The sequence below is a fragment of the Dasypus novemcinctus genome, chromosome 9 (genome assembly GCF_030445035.2).
Source record: "Dasypus novemcinctus isolate mDasNov1 chromosome 9, mDasNov1.1.hap2, whole genome shotgun sequence".
NCBI lineage: Eukaryota > Metazoa > Chordata > Mammalia > Cingulata > Dasypodidae > Dasypus > Dasypus novemcinctus.
In genome coordinates this window covers 13,649,482-13,670,314 of record NC_080681.1, presented here as the reverse complement: position 1 = coordinate 13,670,314, position 20,833 = coordinate 13,649,482, and the positions used below count along the sequence as shown (strand labels likewise).

Sequence of the window (20,833 nt, the reverse complement as noted above, 5' to 3'; positions counted from 1 at the left end):
GGCTGGGGGTGGCGGGGAAGGGAGAGAAATAAATAAATATTTTTTAAAAAGCAATCTGATTATGCTCTTTTGCTCAAAACCCTTCAGGGGAGGGGTCCCCGGTGCACATAGATTAAAAGTCCGAGTTTGGACGCTCGAGCCCTCCACGAGCTCCTGCCAGCTTACCCCTCTGCTCTGGTCTCTCACTCCGTCATGCATTACTTTTTTTGCCTTAAACCCTGAACTGGGTTCATCCTGCCCTCCCCACACCAGGTGATGCTCATTTCCAGGATGCCCTTTGACTCCCGCCCCAGCCTGCGCCATCTCCCACCCCCCAACGCTGTGCGCAGAGAGGCCCGGGACGGCTCTGCACGGGGAGCTGTGCTGTTCCGCTCAGGCGCTGCCTCGACAGCCCCGACTGGGCCGTACCCCCCCAGTCCCCAGCGCAGTGCCCGTCACGTGCCTGTCAAGGACGAAGGTCTTGCAGCCCTCGGGCCCAGGCCGGGGCTCCTCAGAACCTCCTGCTCCGGGCTCTCTGCTGCCCTGCTGAGGGGTAACCAGCGCCCCCTCCTCGGGGGCGGACTCCTCAGAGCTGTCGATGTGTCCACCCAGTTAGCAAGGGCCGGCTAGGTGTCAGCCTCCAGAGGGGCTAGGGGGACAAAGGTGCCCACCCTTTGATGGGGAAGGAGCCTGGAAACGGTGACAATAAAACCTGTCCGGTCCAGTGGAGGAAGCTCCTCAATGCAGGTGAGTGCCAGAGGGGCCCAAAGAAGAAGCGCTCGACTTCCCCTGGTGGCTCTTTCCCAGCCTCCTTCACTGGCTCTCCCGCCTCGGCCTTCCTCAGGGACCCCCTGAGCCCTCTGCTCCCGCTTGGCTTTCTCCAGGAAACTGCTGCCACACCAGGGTGTCCACCTGCCCACTGACGATCCCTACATCTTCAGCTCCCCCCTCTCTGCTGAAGCCCAGGTGAAGGGTGGGAGCTGTTAGTACCCTGGCCAAGGCCACTCAGGCGAGAGCAGCAGGACGGGGCTCCCTCCAGCACCGTGCCACACGCCTCCAAATCTACTCTCTGCTGAGGACTTCCATTTGCCCCTCCGTCCACTCTCTGCCTTACCCTGTGTCCCGGGAAGCTGACCTGGGGGACGGCATCAGTGGGCCCCTGTACTGCGGCTGACCCACTGTTGGGTTTCACTACGCGTGTGCCCTCAAGAGATAGGAAAGTGAGCCTGGGGCACTTACGACCCTGGCACACTCCCCGAGAGGTCACTGACTGTCTCTTGGCCGAGGGTCACTGATCCTCTCCAGCAGACCTTCTGTACAAGACTCTCTCCTTCTAGTCTGATAATCGTTCTCTCCCTTGTCTCCAGGCCTCTGCCCTGCTGCTGCTAGCTCCTGGTAACTGCCCTTGCCCTTGGGTTTACCCTACACCTGCCTGCACCTTTCTGAAAAAACCCTCCATGTAATTTCCTCATTTGAGTGGGTGTGGCGGCTTGCTCGGTCGGTAGAGGTGGGGTCTGGCTGTGGACGAGGGGTTGGTCCAGCTCTGGACGAGGGGTCGGTCTCACAGGGGTTGCGTGGTTTGGCTGACGGGGTCGCCCGGCAAAGCCGGCGACGAAGGGGTCGCCCGGAGAAGCAGGCGACGAACTGGGGACAAGGGAGGCCAGGCCCTTGTCAGGGGCTCTCAGGACTGGAGGGCGCACGGCAGAAGAACTACTGCCGAGACGAGGTAAACACGCAGGTCCACCTTTATTGAGGGAGAGGCAACAGTTTTATAGGGGCTGGGGAAGGCTGATTGGTCGAAGCCACGCCCTGTTCTGATTGGTTGCCGGCGAAAGGTCAGTGGGCGGTACTGGACGGGGGAGGGGTGGTGGTTAGGGATTGGCTGTTGCTGTTGCTGGGGGAAGCGGCAGGGTTTAGGGATTGGTGGCTGCTGTTGCTGGGGTAGAGGGCAGACTTGAGTTTCCTGCCTTGCGCCTGGCTGTTGCTGCTGTGGGGGGGAGGGAGGAAGGGCAGACTGGAATTTTCCGCCCTGCGCCTGCGCAGGGAGAAAGAAGAAGAAGGCATCGTGTGGCGCTATCCAGGAGGAGGGGCGGCCACGGAAGCATGGCTGCCGAGAAGGGGAGACCCGAGGGCACTCTGCGGCCATGCCAAGCTCCCTTCAGGGGTGGCGGTGGGCCCGACCAACCACCCTATTATGGGGGCAGCGGTTTGGAATAGGCCTACCGCGGCCGCCGCCCCCCCAGGCCAGCAAACCACACTTCAGCCCGAGGGGTGGCCGCAAGTGGGCCCTGTTTCTTTTTGGGACCCTGACCGTTGCAAATTCCTTCTCCTGCATGCCCTAAATTGAAAAAAAGCAGCATCCACAGCTACCTGGTTCTCCCAGCCCCAACTTTAATCATCCTCTGATCCTCCTCGCTTATCCAACTTCAGGACCTGAATGACTGAAGTCCATCCCTTTGGCCCTATCCCTCTTCTGCTGTCGAGGCTGGGCCCTCCTCACTCTCACCTGTCCCTGGAGACGGCTTCCCTGCTGGTGCAGCCTCTCCAGATGTGACCCACACTCATCCATCTCACCCTTGCTGAACCCCTTCATGCAATGCATGGATTCCTTCAGCGGTTCCTCTTCACCCACAGGATGAAATCCAGACTTAGCAACGTCACCGAGAAGGTCTCTCTGGTGTCACCTCCTGCCGCTCCCTTCCTCCATCCTCCCCCATCCCACCATGTTCTCCATTTCCCACATGGCTCTATTTACTGCTCCCCAATGCTCAGTGCTCTCTCTGCCTTCACAGACAAACACTATTTACTTTGTCTGGAACCTCTTCTCTCCGTGGCTGCCACGTGGCCTCCACTCGCTCTTCAGCTCCAGCGTCTCCTCCATGAAGCCTTTCCTTCTGACCTTTGTGCCTCTGCTGTCACCTCGGCTGCCCTGGCCTGGAGCCATCTGTTTGCCATCAACTTCCCCAGTGGATGCACGGATGATTGCAAAGCTTGTGTTCTTTCCAGTACCTTGTTTCCTACTCTCCGTGGGGTTACTGGGAAGATTACATGAGATGATGCATGGACAGGGCCTGGTGCACAGTAGGTGTTGGTAAGTATATTTATGAATGCGTGACCAGGCTGGGAGCCCCTGCGTCTCCTCTCCTATGTCTTGTGTATCCCCAATCCTTCTGGCCTCCTGCCTCTCCTACCTGCAGGATGATTCTGGAGGCTACAAATTGTTGAGGCTCCCGGTTACAGATGAAGTGCCCAGCAGTGAGGACTGGACAGTGGGCCAGCTGTCAGAAAGCCCGATTGTCAGGCCAGAAAATTAGAGTGTTATCGATGGGCAGCACTTTGGGTGAGTGAGTGAGGGTGTGCGAGTGTGTGCATGAGTGTGAGCGATTGCACAGCGTGCTAAGGAGGTGCCATCCATCAGCAGCAGAAGATGGATCTTGCTTCCCCAGCAGGCTTGCCAAGCTCCTGACCTCATTTAGCCATAACTCCAAATGCCACTTTTCTTTTGTGGTATTTGGGGGACCCTTCTGAGGATCAGGGGTCTATATCTATATCTATATCTATATATCTATATCTATATCTATATCTATATCTATATCTATATCTATGTCTATGTCTATGTCTATGTCTATGTCTATGTCTATGTCTATTTCTATATTTCTATCTCTATAGCTATCTATATCATCTATCTATTTAAATAGGACATTTAACTCTATGACTCCAGTTGGCTAGCATGGAGAGATCTTGGCCACTTGAAAAAATTCAGTTTTCCCACACATGGCAAAATCTCATTTTAACAAAGGCCCTCTGCCCTGCAAGATTTTGTTATAATGCAGTGGAATGTCATTACTAGGGGAAACGCCTACTATTTAGCCTATAGAAGCTGGGAAGGAAAGAGCAGATATAGAAGGCATATGGGCCCAGGCCTAATGGGAGATAGTTTATGAAAAGGACAACTGTTATGCACCTGTCTCCTCTCTCTCTTTTCAAATACCAAGAAGGAAGAAGAGCTGCTTCGTACATTCAGCGTGGCTGTTCCCACACCAGAGAGCCCATTCACTAAGAAACCTGTTGTCTAAGTCTTGGCGTTTGCCAGCTTGAGCTGGTCCAGGTGGAAGGATGGGAGATAGTGCGTTCCTTCCTTCTTATGTTCCTCTGAAGCATCAGCATCTGAATAAAATCTAGAGGGTCCCCATCCCAGATGTCTGGGTACCCAGGCTTCATGTCCCCTTGTCCTTCCTTCTCTTCCCAGCGAGGAGCCTACAAAGTGGAAGTGGAACCAACACATTCAAGGCCATTGGTGAGACTGTAATTTTTCTTAGTCCCATCTCTCCTCTCTGCCCTTTAAGTGAGAGTAATTGCTCAATAGAATGCCCCTGGCAGTGGGAGGGGGGTCGAGGAGTGGGCGAAGGAGGTCTACTGGGAAGTTCTAGCTCCGACTGCTGATACTGCTCAGCCCGAGGCCTTTCCGGCAGCCTGATGTCCCCAGAGCCAACTCCCCAGCCAGGCCATCCTGGAAGCGCACAGGCACACATCAGACATTCAGAACATATTTCGTGTCTGCCTTTCCGAGGAATTTCTGTAGAATTCCAACGTGCTGTCTCTAGGCCCCACTGACCTTGGAGAGCCTCCTGTGATTCTCCTTCCTACTTACTCCTGGCCCCTAAAATGGGAGTGGCCCTGACTGTACCAGGACACAGGAGAGGGTCAACTCGAATTGGCCATGACTTCCATTTGGATTAAACATTTCTATCCCAACACCCAGCCATTTGATACATTTAAACTTCCTACTGGGTCTGTTTTCCCTCAGCTGAAGTCTAATGAGGGCCTTTTTAAGTAAAAAATTAAAGTGAGTCGGTCCTGATGTCAGAATGTGCCAACCTGCTCTTTTCAGTGTCTATAAGTAAGAGAAGAGCTGTCCTCATCTGTAAAAGGAGGATTGCACGCTCATTCTCAGGATCATTTGGAGAATGAGATAAAGAAAGGGAAAGTGCTTCCCTAGGCCACTAAGTGCAGTAGAATGTAAAGTTCTTTCATCTTTTTCAGAAGGAGACCCAGAGCTGGCCTGGGAAAGGGTCGAGGGCTTTGGTGAGTAGATTCTGATTCTAGAAAGGTGAGCAGTGATGGGAGATGCCTCAGCGGGACACGGAGTGGCTAGACCTTGGCAGGGCTCCTAGAGATGGTCCTACTCGTCAGAGGCTTGTGCACGCTGATTCCAGGTCACGTCCAAGGCCCGGTGGATGTGTGGGTCCCGGAAGCCTGCATTTCAACAAGCTCCTTGGTTGGCACTTGCAGCTCTCCCCTGTGGACCTTCAGATTTGTCTATCCTGGGGAGCGTGTTTGCATGTGGCTTTATGTGTGCACATCCTAAAAATGTATGCGCGTCATGCATGCCTCTGTGCGTTGGGCCCACTGCATGCTGACGCTATGTAGCTTTGCATGCCTGTTTTTGTCTGGTAGTGGTCTCTCAGGGCTCAGTGCTGGAGCAGATGCAGCAGCACCTGAGAGAAGGAAGTGAGAAAAGTGGAAGCAATCACCCAGGCCTTGACCAAGTGTCTCGAAGGCAGCTGGCCTCTGGGGGACTGGCTTCCAGAGAGAGAGGTCACTAATCAGCAGTTGAATGAGGACTTTTTGGTCTTTACGCAGAAGCTGAGACTGGTAGTTGTTTGGGATAGAGCCAAGCAGGGCCCAAAGCTACCCTTTATGCAAAGCCCTTGCTTTTGGCTGTAAGAAATAGAAAGCCCTGACTCAAAGTCAAACAGAAGGGATGTCACCAAGGATCCAGGGTCTTTTCATCTTTCTGCTTTGTCATCCTCAGCTTTGACTTTTTCCTAAGGCTGGTTCTTCCCCATAGTACCAGGGGCAATTGGCATTAAGATGCTTCCTTGTTTCATCTAACGGGAGAATGACACTGCCCTCCCAAGCATGGGCTCCAGGTCCTTCCGGCCAGGCTGATTGGGCCGACTTAGGTTATGTGACTGGACCCACAGGAGTTTTCAGAGTACAGTCAGCTTCCCCCGAGCACCCCTGGAGAGGGGTCCATAACTGCACAAAACTGGGTTTCTGTTAGAAGTTAGATGGAGGACTGGTTTCCCAGAGCAGTGTTTTTCAAACTGTAGCTTGAGATCCATTAATGGGTCATGAAAGCAGTTTAGATTGTGGTCTACAAGCCAAATGCTTTCTGCCACCTATTTTTGTAAATAAAACGTTACTGGAACACAACCATGCCCGTTTGCTTCCTCTAGTCTACAGTGGCTTTCACATTACAACGGCCGAGTTGAATAGCCGTGACAGAGACCAGTGGACCTCAAAGCCTAAAATGTTTACTATCTGGCCCTTCCCAGAAAAAGCTTGCTGCTTCCTGGCTTAAAGAGTGACAAACAGCATTGAAAAACTGAAATAGACTGGACTAGAGTAGAAACCTCAAAGTGCATTGTATATGATAAGGATGAGTATTATTTCATGAACGTTTTCTTTAAGTTTTATGTAATATAGATTTCATGCTTGTGAGTGTCGGGTTATAATTTCTGTCTTTTGTTGTTGTTTTTTTTTTTCCATAACTTATTTCTTATGATAGGTCGTGGCCAAAAAAGTTTGAAAAACTACATTAGAGCAATAACCATTTTTTGACATAAAAATAGCTTTTATTGTTTTTGGAGGACAATACATTTAATTAAATAGCTTTTTTTTTCTAAGATTTTTTATTTTTTATTTACTTCTCTACCCTTCCCCTCCGCTCCCCCATTGTCTGCTCTCATGTCCATTTGTTGTGTGTTCTTCTGATCAGTGGCACCGGGAATCTGTTTCTCTTTTTTTTGTTGCATCATCTTGTTGTGTCAGCTCTCCATGTGTGTGGAGCCATTCTTGGGCAGGCTGTACTTTCTTTTCGCACTGGGCGGCTCTCCTTACGGGGCACACTCCTTGCGCATGGGGCTCCCCTACGTGGGGACACCCCTGCGTGGCACGGCACTCCCTGAGCGCATCAGCACTGCGCATGGGCCAGCTCCACACGGGTCAAGGAGGCCCGGGGCTTGAACCATGGAGACCTCCCATGTGGTAGGTGGACACCCTATCCATTGGGCCAAGTTCACTTCCCTAAATAGGTTTTTGACAAGGCCTATTTGCAATAGTGCTGCTCCTTGGGTTGGATGTGACCTACATGCCTGAAGGCCAGGCACTGAGGCCAGATGGCTTGAGTTAACAGGAGAGGCTATGAAAGAATTTGTAGGCAGTGACTTGGGAGTGCTGGGTAAACGGGCGGAGGAGGAGCAGGAGGCAGCCAGGAGAAAGCCAGCCTAGAAAGCCAGCCTAGCGGAGGCCTGACTGAGGCACCGAGAGAGGGGGACGCATGCTGGGTGGAGAGTCAGGAATCCTGGCTCCTGCTACAGGCTCCGCACTCACCCAGTGCCGTAGGGACCCAGCTGCCTCTTCCCAGGAAGAGCCAGAGGGGTGTTCACTCCATTCTCTGGATGGAAAGCCAGGGGCCAGAGGAGACCACCCACAGGGTAATTCAGGGTCAAGGTGACTGCTACAGGCCCCTTGGGGTCTTGATTTCCTTCTTTTTTTTTCAGGGACCTCAACCCCTGAGCCACATGGGCTCCCATCGGGGTCTTCCTGCCCTGCCCTCCCATCCGAGTGCACTTTGGCTCAAGCTTCAACTGAGCTAAGAATGCGGCTTCTGCAGACTGGCCCTCATGGGCACTAGCTGCCCCGCGTTTTCCTCTCTTGGGAACCCTGCTCTGGCCAGCACAGAGAGGAAGAAACCCTCTCTCCCCGCTGCTTCGGGGAAAGGTGTCTGTCTGACCCACCACAAGGCTCTTGTTTCTGGGTCCCTGGTTTTTCGCTGTTGGCCTCCCTGCCCTCCAACTCTGGGGCCTCTTCTTCCTGCTTGGCTGGGAGTAATTAGACTGCAAGGAGGCTCGGAGACCTCTCTGCTGTTAGCAAGGCCATGCCAGCACTGTTTATAACACCAGATTGTTTATGGCTGCTGCCACTTCAAAGGCATTGCTGGGACCCCACTGGGAGGGTGGCTTTGACATTTATAGTGCTAATGAACAAGAAAGGTTTCTGGTGCCTGAGGGACCCTCTTATGGAAAGAAGGAACCCACCAGAAAGGATATCCAGCAGTTTACTGGAAAGATTCACTGCAGCTGAAAGTACGTCTTTAACCCTTGTTCTGTTTTGTTTTTTTTTAAGGAGGCACCAGGGATGGAACCCAGGACCTCATACACGGAAAACAGGCGCTCAGGCAGCTAAGCGCCACCCTCTTCCCCCCTTGCTTCGTTTTAATGAGAGTTCCTGACTAGGCAGGCAGAGGGCTCTGTGCTTGCAGGGGAGGGCCCAGCCATGCCACGTCCGACAGGCTGCCGCCCCTCAGCAGCCGCGGCTGGGGGACTGGCTTAGGTCCAGCTGTGTCAGCTTAGGCCTCCTCACCTCCTTGCTGGGCTTGGAGCGAACACTGGCCATCAGCTCCACATGTGCTTTTTAGGAGGTGCTCGCATATGGAGCCCCAGGAAAAGCCCCGCTGAAGGTGGAGCTGCTCGTCGCTGGGCTTCTCAGCAGCCGGTGGGAGCGGGTCCCCACCTCCCAGGGCAGCCCCTGAGCCTCAGCGCCCGGCAGCGCCTGATTTTGCAGAGGAGGAAAATGAAGTCTGGAGACACCGAGGAATGTCTTACCAGAGCTTGAGGCACAGGCTTGGGTGCTGGTGGTTTATTTGGGAGGTGATTCCAGAAAATAGGAGGAGGGAGTGGGGAGAGGGAGACAGGAAAAGAGGGAATGGCTGTAAGAATGTGCTCTCGGGGTGGGGCTTGGTTCTGCTGGGCCCTTCCCGGGAGTGATCTGCAGCCTTCTCGCTCGCTGGCTGGGAGCTTTTATCCACTGGTCCCCGCTGTCCACCAGGTGTGGGGATTAACTGCTTGCACTTGCCGCTGTGCTGGTGGGTGGCTGAGCTCCTGCAGTGCAGGGAAGTCACTCCGTGGGGTGTCACGGAGGCTGAGGTGGCCTTCTTCAGATAAGGCGCGGTCTCCACAAGGTGAATCTGAGCTCGTAGGGAACCTCCCACCTCAGCTGCTGTAGAAATCAGACATGTGCCCGGGGCCGTGATGAGGGACGCCAGTGCGGCCTGCTACAGGGGTCCTTTCCAAGGTCCCAGAAAGTCCCTGAGCTGGGCTTCGGAGCCCAGGGCTCCACAGACAGGATGCCACTGGGGCGTATGCCCACGTACGGGGCTATGCACAGTCTTGCAGAGGTGCACGGTCACAGGCACGCAAACTTCCTGACACGTGCACGTGCACAAGACCTCTCTTTGAGCACATTAAGCCACGGGAAGTTCACTAGCCTCCACGGCCGCCCGTTCTCTCATCTGTTGCAACAGTCTTCCTCATACTGGGCTAAAACCTTTTCCCTCATAACTGCCACACTTTAATCTTACTTTTGCTCTCTGAAGCAACACAGAGCAAGCCTGCTGCCTCTTCCTGACACCAGCCCTTCTCATATTTGAGAGGCAGTGTAGCGTGGTGGAAAGGAACTGGCATTTAGTCAGATCTGGGGTCCCATTGTAGGACTGTCACTGAAACTCTATGACCTTGGCTGATTATGGGGCCTCCAGAATATCATACCATCGTGCAGGTAATGGAATCTGCTCAAGGCTGTCTTAAGAATTAAATCTGATAATGCACATAGACGGGCCAATAATGGATCATTACCTGATGCCATCAAGCCTTCTTTTCAGGTAAAGCATCTGCAACTCCCGCACTTGGTCCCTCCCCTGCTTGGCTGCCAGTTTTCAGACCTGCCCTAGAAACTCACCCACCTCGGGTTCTGAATGGGCTGCAGTGGAGCAGAAGAGAGAGCAGGTTCCAGGGGTTCAGGCAGAGAGGGTTTGGGGCTGACCGTTGATGGGGTGGCGAGAAAGAGGACAAGCCGTGGGTTTCTGGAGGAAGAAAGTGAACAGGACATTAACACGCTGGGTTTCTGGGTGGGACTCAGGGGCCTGGGGAAGCAGGTGGGGTAGGAAATTTTCCCATCAAATTTCCAGCAGAACCCCCAAACTCGACCTTGTTGCCTGAGTCTGAAAACAAGGGCTAAGAGGAAAGAACCCTCAGCCTTCCTCCCGGGCTGGCCCTCTTGGGGCGTGTAGACAGTGGAGCCACTCACTGGGCTTGAGGCCCTCGTGCTGCCCCTCCCTTCCCTCCTGTGGCCCAGATGCCCTGGACTCTGACCCTCCATGAGTCCTACTCCAAGGGCACAGAAGGGGGCCGGAACTGGAGAACTTTGGGGGTGGGTGGCAGACACCCCAGAGGGGAGAGGGGAAGGGGAAATGAGAAGAGAATGATAGGGAAGGGTGGGAAAAGATCGTGGATTCTATTAGCATTCTCTTAGCTGATGATCCAGCTCAGGCAGTTACTAAGCCAGGGCCCCCACCCCAGCCCCACCCCACCCCCTGCCGCGTGCAGACACTGCCTGCGGTGAGGTCCTATCTGGCTGCGGTTCCTGTCCAGTCCTCTTTCAAATAAGCCTGAGTTTTCTTTAAAAACCCTCCCACCTCCAAGACCTGAGAAGCTGGCTCTATGAGAATGGCTGCTTTCTCAGTGTCAGAGCTAAACGCTGGGGCTGAGGATCTGTTGCCTTCTTCTGTGAAAGCCATCACGGTTTACAAAGGGTGCTCAACACACTGTCCCTCCTCTGATCTTCTCAAAAATATGTGAAGTGAGACTGTTGCAGAAGATGAGGACTCTGAGGAGGGAGGGAATCCCAGCTGATCTAAGTGGCAGAGTGGGGATTCAAAATCAGTCGTCCTCACTCAACGCCTTGTTTTCCTTCTCCTCTACCCCAGCTGTGTGACCTTAGGCAATTCCATAACCTCTCTGGGCTCAGGCACCTTCTCTGTGGAATGAGAGAGTAGGAGCACACTAGGTGGCCTTGCAACTAAAGCTTGGGAGTAAAAATGCAAAGTGGTCTCCTGGCAAAGGATGCTGGAAAGGAGCAGAGAGAAAGCCCTTTCCTGGAATCACTGGGCTTCCTCCAGGGCTCCCTTGGTCACCCGAGGCCTCTCTCCCCTCGGGGCACTGGAACTGGTCTCTTTACAATGCCTGTGACTCCAAGTTCCTCTGTAGACCCTTAGGAATTGTGATGGAGGAGCTTGATGAGTGTAACCCAACCAGGTGCCCCTGGGCCAGGGCAGAGAGTGCTGCAGCATTTCTTAGAAGAAGCTAAAAAGCAAACCTAGGTAGCCAATGTGGCTCCAGCAGTTGAGCTCCTGCCTCCTACACGGGAGGTCCTGGGTTTGATTCTCGGTGCCTCCTGAAAAAACAAAAACAAAGACCAAGCAGAACAAATGAAAAAACCAACTCAGGGAAGCCGATGTGGCTCGGGGGTTGAGTGCCGGCTTCCCACATACAGGGTCATCATGAGTTCGATCCCCAACCCCTGGTACCTCAAAACAAACAAACATAAAAAGCCACAGGGGAGCAGGTGTTGCTCAGCGGTTTAGCACCTGCTCTGTATGTATGAGGTCCTCATAAAAAAAAAAAAAGAAATCCCCAGTCTGTTTTCATGAAGAAGTCAACATAAATGAAAACGAAATATCCTACCCGTCTCAGAGCAATGAAGCTGGTAGACCAGCTGGTCCTTTCTGTTCCCCGGGGCTTACTCCCTCAGAGAACATCTGGCAGCATAGCAGGTTGCCTTCCTGAGGCACGGGTGTCTCTATTCAAACCTTGTTCTTCAGAGAGGTCTTCTCTATTATGGCTATTTGCGAAGAAACAGTTTAAATGCAATGTTGAATGGCCACGGCCTGGCCTTGCTGGAAGGGCCAGGGAAGGGAGCAAGAAGAGGACAGATATCCTTGAAGAGTCTGTATTAGTTTTCTAGGGCTGCTGTAAGAAATAACCAAACCCTAGTTACTTAGCCAGAATTCTGGAATCAAGGGCCACACTCCTTCCAAAGGCTCTAGGGTCAAATCCTTCCTTGCCTCTTCCACCGCCGAGTGGTTGTAGGAGTTGCTCGGCTTGTGGCTGATTAACTCCAGTCTCTGCTTCCAGCTTCATGGCCTTCTCCTCTTCACTCCCTTACAAGAACAGGTCAGGAGCAGATGTAGCTCAAGTGGTTGAGCTCCTGCTTCTCAGGCATGAGGTCCTGGGTTCAATCCCTGGTACCTCCTAGAAAAAAAAAAAGGAAAAAAGAAAAAAAGAACATGTCATTGGATTTAGGGTCCACTTGGTATAGTCCAGGATGATATCACATTGAGATCCTTCACTTAATTACATCTGCAAACATCCTTTTTCCAAACACGTTCACACTCAGGTTCTAGATGTAGACATATTTTGGGGCATCAGCATTCAACCCACTACCCTGTCTAAGCACTCTGCAGAGTTAGCTCCTGTACTCCTCATGGAACACCTATGATGAAGGTATTATTCTTATTTTTCAAAAGAGAAAAAAGAGGTTCAAAGAGGTGAGTGCGTGGATAGACTGGGGTAGGAAATTAGTGCTTCACCACCCAGACAGGGGAACCAGCTCATGTAAAGGTATAGAGGAATGAAGGATTGGCTCGGGGAGGTGTCTGTGAATAGTTTGGTGTTGCTGGGAAGGTGAGCATGTAAGGATGGGGACGATGGGAGAAGAAGCTGAGAGGAGAGCAAGGCCAGGTTATTCAAGACTTTGGATGCCGGGTTAAGGCATCTGGGCTTGATCCTGAAGACAATGGGGAACCCTTGGAGACTTTTGAGTGGGAAGTGACATAGCAGATCTCCAGGGATGCGTGGAGAATGAGGGGAAAAAGGGCAAGCCTGGAGGGAGGAAGCCAGTCGAATATGTTCATAGTACGCGGTGGTTCTCACCAGGGAGCCGGGAGCGCCTACGCTGAAAGCAGGAGGACTGCACCCAGCATCCCTGTGGAATCTAGGCCCCTCTTGACGTAGATGTGGAGTGGACACGGCCATTCCAGGGTCCACAGGATGGAGGAATAGAGTATGGATTAGAGTGCACTTACCAATATACTATTCATGAACTATTGTGAGTAGTAATCGAAGAAAATGTGGCATTGGTGCAGAGAAAGTGGCCATGGTGGCTGCTGGGGGTAAGGAGTGGGAGGAAGAGATGTGATGTGGGGCGTTTTCGGGGGTTGAAGTTGTCCTGGGTGGTGCTGCAGGGACAGTTACCGGACATTGTATGTCCTCCCATGGCCCACTGGGTGGACTGTGGGAGAGTGTGGGCTATGGTGTGGACCATTGATCATGAGGTGCCGCGGTGCTCAGAGACGTATTCACCAAGTGCAATGAATGTCTCATGATGATGGAGGAGGTTGTTGTTATGGGGGGAGGAGTGGGGTGAGGGGGGTGGGGGGGTATATGGGGACATTATATTTCTTGAATGTAACATTAAAAAAAAATAAAGACAAAAACAATAGCAATAAAAAAAAAGAAAAAAAGTACGTGGTGGTAAAGGTAGAAACAGAGGGAAGAATTTGGGGTCAAGAGAGGTATGATTGACAGTTTTAAATGACCAATGAATGCAAGGAAACTCAGGAATTTAGGATAATTCCTAGGCTGAGCTACTGATTTTGTGTGGTGCCGCTGAGTCAGGGAGTATGGGAGGAAGAATGTAGCAGCGGTCAGCTATGATGTGCAGCTGCCCTACAACTACAACACGTTCCTTGTATTCAGGTATGAGTCAGTTACTTCCCAGCTTTCCTTGCACATTGCAGGTGTGAGACCTGGGCTCTGCAGACAGACAAGTCAAGTGAGGCTACCGTGGGAATCAAGCAACGCCAAGAAAGAAGGAGGCTCCCTGTGGGGTCTTGATGTCAGAAGAGCCTTCGGAGGCAGTTTCCTCATTAGGCGATTCTGTGATGTGGTTCTGGGTATTGTTTTTGGGTACTTAGCTCCATCATGTTTCTCAAGACACTCAACAATTCAGCCACATAACCATCTCCATTAAATTTCCTTCCTGCTTAAATCAGAGTGGATTTTGTTCATTACAACTAAGAAGCCTGAGCCATATAAATGAGTTGAGGGTTGAGGGTGAAAAGGCAGTACCAGGAGACAAGGGTCTGTTGAAGGTGAGTTGCCACTTGGGATCCACCACCAACGGGCTATTGGCTGTACAGACTGAGAGCTCAGGGTGGCCTGGGCTGGGGACACAGACTTGGAATCATTAGCACCACCTGGGTGGCTGTGGAGTTCCTTCTGGCCGGTGGGGAAGGATAGGAGACTATTGAATGTGTGACCCGGGGAGCAGCAGATAATTACGAGAAAAAGTCCAAGTTAAGTATGAATGGTATCTGGATATCTATGGGAGGAGGTCTAAGGTAGGAATAGGGAGCTGGTGGTGGGGTCCTGGGAGAGTGCTGAAGGGCTGAAATGGCTTCTGGGGGAGAGGAGGGGAGATCAGATCAGGAACACAGAAAAGGGGTTGATAGAGCCATCGAAGGCTGACCAGAGGTGGCAGCCCTAAAATGAATTACTCTTGGTTTTCCTTCCAGTCATGATCATTGGCCTGTAAGAAGTGGAGAAGGTGGGCTGTCTATTGCAGAGGAAGCAAGAGAGTTGAGGATGCTGGTGAAATAATGGCTGGAATGATGTTCTGTGTGTCCATACTAGGCGTGGAAGGAGGTGAAGCCATGAGGACGTTAAACCAGGCATCAAAGGATTGGAGCACTTGATGAAGTTGAAAATGCCTGTGGAGGGAGTGATGCACTGGGAAATGGAAAGGTTACAGTCATGGAGCAGGATAGTGCAGTTAAGATTTATGAGGCTGAGCAGTTCTGACAATGATAAGGCTCAAGTATAGTTATGAGATTTAGAGAAAAAGGAACACCATGTCTGCAACTTACTCTCAAATGCTTTAGAAAAAAAATTATGTGTATATACATTAAAGAGAAACTGATACAGAAAAAAATATTATAGTTATGGGAGTAGGTAACTGAAGTGGAATGGAGGAGAATGTCATGGATGGGGGGGTCAAAGACCTGGAGGCTAAGGTTTTGGATGGGTTGTGGTCATCACAGACACACTGAAATTACTCAGAGGGGGCCACCAAGCAGGATGCGTATGTAGTGTTTGGAGGGTGGTGGTGGAAGGAAGCATGTTTCACCTACTTGCATCCATCATCACTTGTTCTGGGCTTTGCCTTGGGCAAAGTTCTTCTTGGCCAACCCTTTCATTTGAATTTGCATTGATGGTGACATGCAGGTCAACTGACTTTGCTGCCTTCATTTAGTTCATTTGCTGCCTTCATTTAGTTCATTTGCTGCCACACTAGCTATTAGCCACCTACTATCCTCTGTCTCCCTTCTTTTATTGCATGTGAAAACTCTGCCTTTGTACTCAAGTGTGACCTTACTTGCTACCTGTAGCAGTTTGATATGGTTATGAATTCCAAAAATAGATACTGGAATTTGTTTGTAATCTGGCCTGTACCTGGGCATGATTTGTTATGATTAGGGCTTTGATTGGGTCGCATCATTAGGGCATTGAGTTCCCACCCCTTGGTGGGTGGGGACTCACAGATAAAAGGCATGGCAAAGGACAGAGTTGAGGGTTCTTACTGTTGCAGTTTGATGATGAAGCCTTAAGCTGGAGCCCTGGGAAGAAAGTTCACAGAAGAAAGAGAAGCAAGCCCCAGGAAGAGAGGAACCCTGAGCTCAGGAAGAAGCAAGCCCTGGGAAGAAAGGAACCTTGAACCTAGAGAGAAGCAAGACCCTGGCAGGGAGGAACCCTGGAAGCCTGAACCCTCATAGCCATTGGCAGCCATCGCTCCAACACGTGAAAATAGACTTTGGTGAGGGAAGTAACTTATGCTTTATGGCCTGGTATCTGTAAGCTCCTACCCCAAATCAATACACTTTATAAAAACCAGCCAATTTCTGGTATTTTGCATCAGCACCCCTTTGGCTGATGAATACACTACCCAAAGAATTAATGTAAAGATCAAATGAGATAATATAGGGAAGGTCCACATTTCACATTGAAAATTACACTCAACTTTCCAATTTCTCAAGTCTCATTAACATTTCAACTATTGACAAGTTGGCTTCCAAACTCCTATGGTACCCATCTTAACCACTGAATTCAGACGCTCATTTCCAGCTTTGCTTGTCCCCATTCTCTCATGGAGCAATCCCTACTTCTCTGCATCTGCTCCCTCTTAGCCTCCTCTGGGACTCTTCCCACTACTGGATCATTCTCACTTCACTGAGTGTGCTCTCCTGGGACAACTCATCCCTTCTCTCTGTGGTTTATAGACTGCTCTGAGGTCCTAGTGTATGGTGGATTAGTGGACAGGGATGGGCTGAAGTAGAAGTTCCTAGGAAGGAATTTCCTGGGCCCTCTTCAACCAGGGAAGCACCACTTTTATCTATCTTGCACATTCATTCCTCCAACGGGTACTTGTTGAAGACCTACTCTGCACCAGAAATTAAGATGCGCTTCCATGGAAGTTTCACATTGAAGAAAGACTTCTGCAGGTTAAAGACTGAGAGTCACTTTTCATGACTCCCAGATCTGTACTTCCAACCCTGATGTCTCTTCCAGTAATTTCTGCTTCTCTCATGTTTCTGCTCCTGCTGATACAATCACCACCCACCAAGTCAGAGGTCTCCACGCTGTTCTTGATGACTCCTTCTCTGCATCTCCTCGCAGCCAGTCTGTTCCCAGATTCAATTAGTTCTACCTCAGAAATGTCTCCCAGATCCAGTTCCGATTCTCCAGACCCACTGGCCCCGTCTTGGCAGACCCTTGTCACCCCTTGCCTGTAGTATTGTAACCTTCCTGACGGGGCTGCTGGCCGCCTGCCTTTCCAGTCTCCAGTCCACTTCCCCCACTGGGGTCTTAGGTCGTGGAACACCTAATCTGTTTTCGTCTTTCACGTGCCAAAAGACCGTCTCTAACTTCCCATTGGCCCCCAGTGAAGTCCCCACTCTTTAGCCTGGCTTATAAGTCCCTTAGCTGTCAGGCCCAAACCTTCCTCTCTGGTCTCATGTCTCGTCCCTGCTCCTACACCCCGCCTCCAGGTCGCCCGATGTGCCAACCCCTTGTTTGACAAGTGCCTTTGAACAGACTATTTCTTCCATTGGGAACATCTTCCCTTCCTGCTTCTCTTGGCAGATACCCCCCTTGTCTTCCAGGTGCCGTCTCCCATGTGGGGCTTTCTCTGATTACTTCCAATAGAGTTAAAATGTCTTGCTTGGGCTCTCATCAACATTCACTTGTCACTTACCCTGTACCTTTTTGGGATCGAGTGACACATCTTTCTGGCTCCTCCCCTGGTCTGTGAGCAACTATATCCTGTTCATCATGTATCCCATGCATCTAGAGCCTACATTTGCTAAATTGAGTTGGTGAAGCTGTAAGACTCACATCCCGGGGGTCTCTTAAAGTACTTTACAGTTCAAAGAGCACGTCCACCCCTGGCCTCTGGAGGGGCTCTGGGGGGGGAGCGCTGGGAGCCGAGGGCAGCAGTGAGCAGGGCTGCGGGAGCAGCTCTGCAGAGACACCTGCTGAGCAGCGCTGCATTTCACGCCCCAGCTGGAGGGAGGAGAGGCTGGCTCTAGTGGGTGTGGGCAGGAAAAGGGTCACCTCAGGGCATCACGCCAGAGACCAAGGCTAGCCTCCAGAGGGTCCTGGAAGGGCCGGATGAAGTGGCGTCGTAATAACTCGGCGCTTCTTCGGGGACTGGGAGCAGCTTCCTGGGTGCCTGGGCCTCCCCAGGGTGCTGGTGTGGGGGAGGAGGAGGAGGTAGACACTGAGTCCTTCAGGAGACTGTCACGTGCACACTGCACAGGTGAGGGCTGCCTCCGACCCCCGGCACTAGCAGCTGTAGCTGCCAGCAGGGACCGCCCCTCTGCTCCCGCCCCCTGCTTGCCCCATCCCCAAAGATGCCCCAGGCTCAGCCGCACCTCTGGCTGCGGCCGGGTCTCCACCCGCCTGGCCCCACGTCTGCTCCCCGCCCATGCTCTGCAGCTCAGTCCTAAAATCACCACCACCTCCCGATCCACCAGTTGTTTTGTCCGTGCAGTTGGCCACACTGGACTGGTGCAGGCAGGGGCCAGCCCAGAAGTGGCCTTTTAAAGACTTCGCTGCTGGCTGCATCACCCTTGACTTTCCCTTCCAAAGTCCTGCGACCGCGTCCGCACCGTTCTTCAGGTAGGCTGTTACGGACGTCAGGGATCCTGCGGGCATCCCTCTCCCACTGCCAGGATCCCGCGTGCCAGGAAACGGCCTTTCACCACACTGGATGCCTCGAGGCACTGCCCCGGGCCGGCGACTCCTGAAACAAAGCTCTGGTAAGGAGAAGCGGGCCCCGTCACTGAGGAAGCTGCTCCTGGCCCCGGAGGAGCTCCTCAGAGACGCTGGCTGAGCAGCGCTGGCTTTGCTCCTTGATGTTTTTCGTAGGTTTTACAGATTTTTGAAATTTTTATTTTTACGAGGTACTGGAGATTGAACCCAGGACCTTGTACATAGGAAGCAGGTGCTCAACCACTTGAGCCACATCCACTCCCCTGTTGTTTTTTTTTTAGGTACCAGGGCTGAGAATTGAACCTAGGACCTCGTAAGTGGGAAGCTGGCGCTCAACCACTGAGCTGCTATACACGCATGAGTCTTTTTCTGGTCTCTCTTTTCTATGCCACTCATTGTTCTAATGACTCTAGTCTCCTGTGCTCTCTCCTTGTTTTTCTTCTTTAGAAGTGACCTTATTTCTTGGCTTTTCCTCATCCACGTAAATTTTAGGAGTTACATAAAACAATCCCATCGGGGTTTTGATCGGAATCATCTTGATTCTATAGATTTTGGGGTAGAGAACTGACATCTTTATAATACTATTTCTTCTTATCTGTGGACATAGTATGCATCTTCATTTATCTATGTCTTCTGTAATATCTGTAGTTTCTCCTGTGGAGATCTTTCACATCTTTTACTAGGTCGTTTATTCTTAGGTACTTGATATTCTCTTGATATTATTGTAAATGTTGAGTTCTCTTAAATTGTATCTTCCAGTAGGATAATAAAAAAGTCTTGCAGCCATTTGAAACCAGATCTCACAGTTGGGATCAAAGTAACTTGGATGTGGACTCAAGTTTTAAAGACCGATAGAAGCCTGGTCCTTTGTTTTTGAAAATCCAAAGAGTTCTGAAGATGTGGTAGTTTGCGGGCATAAGTTATATACATGGGTTAGAGAAACTCAAGCGCCTAGGTGGATCCACCTGGATACAGGTTATGAGCCATTTCTTCCTACGAGCCCTCAGTCTGATGAAGTCAGGCTAGTTTCCTAGGCGTTCTTGTTCTGTCTGGACCCCAGAGGTTGCTCTCCTCCCCATGCCAGTTTGCTACTGCTGCTGCTGCTTTTTCCTCCCTCTTCTTTTTCTTCTCCTTCTTTTGGCTAGCCTGGACTGATGACCCTACACTCTACTACACCAAGTCCTTTCTTCTTTTCTCCAAGTCCCCTCAGTGGTTCTTAGTTACTTTTGTGCTGTGGACCCCTTTGAAGTCTATGACTCCTCAGAGTTTTTAAATGTTTCCAATAAAAGGACACCAATTAGGTTGAAATGTAGTTACCAAAATAGATATTAAAAACAAATTTATGGGAAGTGGATGTAGCTCAACTGATAGAGCATCCGTCTACCATATGGAGGGTCCAGGGTTCGATCCCCAGGGCCCCCTGACCCATGTGGTGAGCTGGGCCACATGCAGTGCTGCTGCGCACAAGGAGTGCTTGCCATGCAGGGGACACCCCGCGTAGGGAAGCCCCATGTGCAAGGAGTGCGCCCCATAAGGAGAGCGCCTGGCGTGAAAAAAGCGCAGCCCGCTCAGGAGTGGCACCACACACATGGAGAGCGGATACAGCAAGATGACGCAACAAAAAAGAGACGCAGTTTCCCAGTGCCGCCGGATAATGCAAGCGGACGCAGAACACACCGCGAATGGACTCAGAGCAGACAACAGGGGAAAGGGGAGAGAAATAAATAAACAAAACAAAACAACAACAAAAAACCCACAAATTTGTGGGGAGAAGGTGTAGCTCAGTGGTTTGAGTGCCTGCTTCCCATGTATGAGGTCCTGGGTTAAATCCCGGATACCTCCTAAAAAAAGAAAAACAAAAACAAATTTGTGACATGGCAATACATATACTTCTTTACTAATTGCTTATGTAACAAGAGCTAACAATGGGACCACGAACTACAATGATTTCAATGTAGTGACTGCACAAATGATAATTTGAACTTTTGGCAGCAACAGTTACAAGATATTAAACATCTGTGATTTCTCTTGATGACAAAGACACAGGTATTCTTTTTTTTTTTAAAGATTTATTTTTATTTCTCTCCCTTCCCTGCCCCCTCCCAGTTGTCTGTTCTCTATGTCCATTTGCTGCATGTTCTTTTTGTCCACTTCTGTCGTTGTCAGCGGCACGGGAATCTGTGTTTCTTTTTGTTGCGTCATCTTGCTGTGTCAGCTCTCCGTGTGTGCGGCACCATTCCTGGGCAGGCTGCACTTTCTTTCGCGCTGGGCGGCTCTCCTTATGGGGCGCACTCCTTGCACGTGGGGCTCCCCTACACGGGGGACACCCCTGCGTGGCAGGGCACTCCTTGCGCGCATCAGCACTGCACGTGGGCCAGCTCCACACGGGTCAAGGAGGCCCGGGGTTTGAACCACGGACCTCCCATGTGGTAGACGGACGCCCTAACCACTGGGCCAAGTCCGCTTCCCACATGTACTCTTAATACTTCTGCGGTTTGTGGTCTACAGTTATAATAGAAGAAAACGTTGAAATTCAGTTAGTGAAAGTAAATATAGATTTTTCCCCTTGCCCAAGTTCACGGATCCTCTGAATTCCGTTCGTGAACCCCCGGGGGGCCTGT

The 20,833-nt window shown here is 51.3% G+C and overlaps 1 long non-coding RNA gene across 1 annotated transcript; it reads left to right on the top strand.

The window, feature by feature from the left end:
- The first annotated feature begins 2,395 nt into the window (after positions 1-2,395).
- On the top strand, positions 2,396-13,932 carry LOC111763987 (uncharacterized). Its single transcript, XR_002796701.2, has 5 exons — positions 2,396-3,070; positions 3,177-3,319; positions 4,229-4,276; positions 5,023-5,064; positions 13,682-13,932. It is a non-coding gene; the product is annotated as an uncharacterized lncRNA (long non-coding RNA).
- The last annotated feature ends 6,901 nt before the right edge of the window (positions 13,933-20,833 follow it).